This window comes from Dendropsophus ebraccatus, chromosome 4, assembly GCF_027789765.1.
Source record: "Dendropsophus ebraccatus isolate aDenEbr1 chromosome 4, aDenEbr1.pat, whole genome shotgun sequence".
In the NCBI taxonomy this organism is placed as follows: Eukaryota; Metazoa; Chordata; class Amphibia; order Anura; family Hylidae; genus Dendropsophus; species Dendropsophus ebraccatus.
The window spans coordinates 84,335,674-84,341,673 of NC_091457.1; the positions used below are offsets into that span (position 1 = coordinate 84,335,674).

The following is a 6,000-nucleotide window of genomic DNA, read 5'->3' on the forward strand; positions in this document are numbered from 1 at the left end:
TCTGGGACTGCCCCTACATGTCAGGACCGCCGCTACATTTTGGGACTGCCACTACATGCCAGGACTGCCGCTAAATGCCCGGAATGCCGCTAAATGCCAGGACTGCCCCTACATGCCAGGACTGCCACTAAATGTCAGGACTGCCCGCTAGTGGTGTAAATACAAGAACTATTTATATGAATTGCTTTAAAAAAAATAAATTTAAAAAATCACTATAATCAGGACTAAATATTACCTCCATACCGTTATTGAAGAAAACACACTATATATAGGCCAATATTACCGCCATAAAGTGACCGCCCCATAATGACTCTATATACACTATATACAGACCAATATTATGTGGCGATCACTCTATGGCTGTACTATATATACTGTACTGTGGCTGTACTGTATATAGTGTCATTATGTGGTAGTCAATCTATGGCAATAATGACTCTATATATACGCTATATACAGACCAATATTACCGCCATAGAGTGACCACTGCATAATGACTCTATATACAGACCAAAATTACTGCCATAGACTGACCCCTGTATAATGACTCTATATACACACTATATACAGACCAATATTATGTGGGCGATCACTCTATGGTTGTACTATTGGTCTGTATATAGTGTGTATATAGAGTCATTATGTGGTGGTCACTGTATGGCGGTAATATTGGTCTGTATATAGTGTCATTATGTGGTAGTCAATCTATGGCAGTAATGAGTGTATATATATACGCTATATACAGACCAATATTAATGCCAAAGAGTGACCACTGCATAATGACACTTTATACAGACCAATATTACCACCATACAGTGACCACCACCTAAAGACTGAACACCACCTTATTTTTTTCTCAATAAAATACACCGTATTGCCTTAGTGATGTCTTCATACACTATACATAGGAGCTGCAGCTATTACATAGGACTGATGAGGCCGGAGAATGGCTGCAGCTCCTATGTACAGTCTATTCACCTCAACACTTGGAGTCAGAAGTGCTTATACACACACACCATTATATATATATATATATATATATATATATATATATATATACACACACACACACTCACACACCCACGAAAACACATTATACAGATACAAACCATCCAGTCCACACACTATACACAGAACATGTAACATGTGACACTACATTCATGCATTATACACCTACATTCATACACATTACACACTACATGTACAGAATACTTACTCCCTCTAGCATGCTGGTTGTAGTGGTGAATCCCCCTCATGTTCCTTGCAGCAGCAGCAGGCTGTCATCCTCACCCGGCAGCCCTCTCCTCCATCGTCCCGACAGCTCCACACCAGAGCAGGAAGTCACGTGCAGTGAGAGGAGCTGGAGGGAGGGGAGGGGGAGCAGACACCGAGCCCAGCGTCCTGCAGCCTCTGCGTGACCCCTGATAGCAGCAGCAAGGGATCACTCCCAGACACTGCAGGACGCTGTCTGTGCTCTCCTCTCCACTGGAACTGCGGTAGGGGGCCCCTGGGGGATGGGGGCCCTGGGCATTTGCCCTGCTTGCCCCCCCCCCTAACGCCGGCCCTGCACATAGCAGTACATCAGCACTGCTATGTGCTATACCTGTCAGTGCAGGTATAGTACATAGCAGTACTGATATACTGCTATGTGTCATACTAGGAATTGCAGGGTCCTGATGTGTGCCTGAGCTGTGCACTTGGCCCCCAGCACCTCCAGTATGGAACCCTCCTCAGAGAGGGAGCTGCAGGCTCCCTCTCACAGGCTGTCAGTGTAAAACTGACAGGTATAGCACATAGCAGTACTAATGTACTGCTATGTGCTATACTAGCGATCTAACAATGGCAGTGTTAAGTCCCCTAGAAGAACAAAAAAAAAAGTGAAAAAAAATCAAATAAAATAAAGTGTAAAAAAAAAAAAAAAAAAAAAAAAAGTGTTAGAACATAAAAAGTGATCATTTGATCCTTCCCCAATAAAGGCATGTATTATTATAAAAAAAAAAACGGGAAAAAAATACATATTTGGTATTGCCGCATTCGTAGCGACCTGTTCTATAAAACCGTATTAAGTTTTTTGATGGCTTATTTCCCTGTCTTTCTTGTGAAAATTAAATTGCAAGCCAAAAATGAATGTTACTGGGAAAAAAAATTAAATGTTCATTTTCATTGTCCACTGCTAGATACTTTCCTCAAACAGTGGAGTCCTTATACTTACTACACCCCTTGATGATTACATTGAGGGGTGTAATTTACAAAATGGGGTCACATGTGGGGGTGAACTCGGCAAGCGCATGTTGCACCCAGAAATGGCTCCATGAAAATCTGCACTGAAAATGCAAAAGGACGCTCCTTCCCTTCCGAGCCCTGCCATGGACCAAACAGCGGTTTACGCCCACATATGGGGTGTTGTTGTACTCAGGAGAACTTGTGTTACAAATTTCGGGGTTCATTTTTGCCTTTGTTCTTTGTGAAAATATGAAATTTTAAACTAAAAGAAAATACTAATGGAAAAAGATAATTTTTTTTAAATTTGTATGTCCTAATAAGAAACGCTTTTCTCAAACACCTGTGAGGTCAAAATGCTCACTATACCTCTCGATAAAATCTTTAAGGGGTGCAGTTTTTAATATGGGGTGACATTTTAGGGTTCATACCAAACAGGCTGCTCCAATTCACTTCACAAATGAACTGGTCCCTAAAAAAAATAGATTTTGGAAATTTTCACGAAAATTAGAAAATTGCTCATAAACTTGTAAGCTTTGTAACATCCTAAGAAAGTAAAAAATGTTTACCAAATCATGCCAGCACATACTAGACAAATTACTAATGTGACATGGTAACTAATATTTGTGATATGACTAACTTTTTTAGAAGTAGAAAATTTCAAAGTCATACTAATGCAATTTTTTTTTAAATTTTTTTACGTTTTGCATTTTTTCCCCAACAAACACTAAATATATTGGGCAATCGAATACAATAACATTAATTACAATGTGTCACGAGAAAACAATCCAAGAATCGCAAGCATATGTTAAAGCATTGCAGAGTTATAATGATATAAAGAGAGACTGGTCAGATTATAAAAAATTAGCTTGGTCATTAAGGCCAAAACAGGCTGCGGAGGCAAGGGGTTAATAATATAAAAAAGGGGCAAAAAAAATAAAGTATTAAAAAAAAAATTCAAAGTTATATGTTCACGGCATTGAATTCATTGTGCAAAAGTGTGTAAAAGATAAAAAAATTAATTTAAAAAAAAGTCATGTAATTAAATAAAAATCTGCTTCTTTTTTACACTGTAAACAAAGTACTGTGTCTTTTAATACTGTATCGTTTTGTGTTTATGCCATTTGCCCTATGGTAAAGATGACTTGTTATCTATGTTCCTCACGTTGGTACAATTACAGTAATATGCAACTTGCATGACTTTTATTTGACAGTTTTTAAAAATTAAAATCTTTTAAAAAAAACTATGTAAGGTGTCATTTTTGGGCCATTATCTGTACTTTCTATGGGTGTCATAGTTGCGTATTTGTGACTTTTTTTTATCCCTTTTTATTATAATTTATTTGGAGTTGATGTGACCAAAAGGCACAATTTAGCATTTTAGCATTATTATTTTTCACAAACGCCATTTACTGTGCATGATCAGAAATGTGATACTTTAATAGTTTGAGCGAATACATTATGTTTACTTTTTAATTTATTATTTATTTATTGTTTTTAAAAAAAATAATAAAAAGAAAGGGGGTCATTCAAATTTTTGTTAGGGGAGGGGATTTCTTTATTTATAAAAACATTTTTTTAACTCTTACATTAAATAGAAGCCCACTAGGGTACTTTTAATACAACTACATATGTATCTTCCCTCTGTGATCGCATCCGAATTCACCAGAAATGAAGATGATCCGGCCGGTACTGCAGGACCAGCCAGGATCATCTTCAGTAACACCGACTGTTCTGTGACCCGGTGAAGTCACAGAATGGCTGGTGTTATGTACCATGTGAACATGGCCTCAGGGTGTAAGTCAGGATGTGCTGCAGACAAACGGTCCAATTCATGTAATAGGAACCTATTGCATACAAGCTAAGATTATGGGTGGGGACCTAACAGGGTTAAATTTTTAAAGTGGAGTACCCCTTTAAGTATCATTCTTGGGTTATTAATTTTGATTAACAGCAATTATTTTTATGTTTCATTAACCTCAATACATTCCACTATGTAATCAAACATTTGCAACTGGAATATTTCATTCATTGAGATCAAGGATGTTCCTGTTTTTTTGAGCAGCAAATATTCCTTTTCCCAGCACCCACTGTTGATACAGTGGATGCTGAATGTGTAGTGTTTGGAAGATCATCAATTACAAAGAATAAAGAAAACAGAACACTATCTACTAATTACCAACAATTACTTACTAATTGCTGTAGCTACACAGATTATTAAGCAGCTAATAAAACTTTAAAACATGTATTTTATTCCCAGTGTTGTCCCGCATCTTTATAAATGCCTTGTCAGCAGGAGTCCTGGATACGAATCAACTGGAGACTTTCCGATGAGAACGCACTTGTAAAGCCATGCATGTCACAGAATGTTCAGTACTGGTCCAAAGTACTAACCAGCAGGGACAGTCTTGTCATCCCCATTATATTTTATCCCATTTAGGGCCATATTATTACGGCTAGGGCTAAACTGCAAATGTTTGTGATGCTGCTGATTGGGTTTAACAATTGAGTGACAGCTACAGTGCACAAGACTACAAACAAAAAGTGTAAACTATACACTGGTGTAAACTGCCCACAGCAACCAATCACAGCTCAGCTTTCATTTGACCAGAGGTGAAAGCTGAGCTGTGATTGGTTGCTATGGGCAGTTTAGACCAGTGTATATATTATACCCTTTGATAAATCTCTGTGCCTGTACTGTGCCTATAATAAGCAGTACCATTATCCCCGGACTATACTGTGCCCACAATCTACTTTGCCACTGACTCCCTAATGAACTGTGCCACTGAAAAATAGTTGTTTTCCAACCAGTGCATCCTCAGCTGTTCCTAAACTGCAACCCCCATTGTGTCCTGCTAACAGGGCATAATGGGAGTTGTAGTTTTGTAGTGACTGGAGGGTCACAGGTTGGAGAACACATTACTACATAAACTGTCCTTCTCAATTATTGCTTCCTAATCAGTGGCTCCTCTCCTCAGCTGTTACCAAACTACAACTACTATCATGTTCTGCCAGCAGGTCATGATGGGAGTAGTAGTTTTGCAGTAACTGGAGAGTCACATGTTGGAGAACACTGAACAATGCTTCCTCCCCCCCACCCATCCTAATATACTCACCAGCGCCAGCTCCCATGCTGCTCTGGCCTCCTTTAGTCAGGCCTGGCCAGAGCAGAGTGATGCAGGCAGTCCTAATCACCGTGCCTGTATCACAGAGGAAATACTGGATAAATGTTGTCTGCTGCAGCCAGTCCTAGGCTACTGTACGTGTATTCCGGCCTACAACAGTCATAGGACAGAAAGGAAGATATCTAAGTGCTAAACTTGAGTCTCTTTGGCAACTGCCATAGTCCGTTTTTCTCCTTGCTGTTCCTCATCAGATAATGCAGTGTTGTAAAATCTACATGGTTTTGACGCAGATTTCAACATGGAATTCACATCATAGTCCATGCATCATTTCAGAAAACATAACATTTCGTAGTGAATTTGCAACCCCTTTTTCTTAATCATTCACATAATAATAACTGGACTGTGAATCTATAGACATAAACTGAAAGCATCATAGTCATGCATCATGTCTGAATATGGCCTCAAAAATTGTCTGTATGCATTTAGGGGGCACTGTGGGCAGTTTATAGCTTGTAGCTTAGGAAAATGGCATTCCATTAATTTAAAATAAATAGGTACTGTTCAAGATAAACCATTGGAAGTATTATAGCCTTTTCTTGAGCCGCAAAAGAGCTGTTTGAGCATAGTCCGGTGAGCAGAAAAGATCATAGCCCAT

At 38.8% G+C, this 6,000-nt stretch overlaps 1 long non-coding RNA gene across 1 annotated transcript in view; it reads right to left on the reverse strand.

The window, feature by feature from the left end:
• LOC138789759 (uncharacterized) overlaps positions 1-4,659 on the reverse strand; it is a 38,305-nt gene extending 33,646 nt beyond the window's left edge. Inside the window, exon 1 of the long non-coding RNA XR_011362788.1 lies at positions 4,414-4,659. This is a non-coding gene — a long non-coding RNA (uncharacterized lncRNA). The remainder of the gene's footprint in view (positions 1-4,413) is intronic.
• Positions 4,660-6,000: the final 1,341 nt, after the last annotated feature.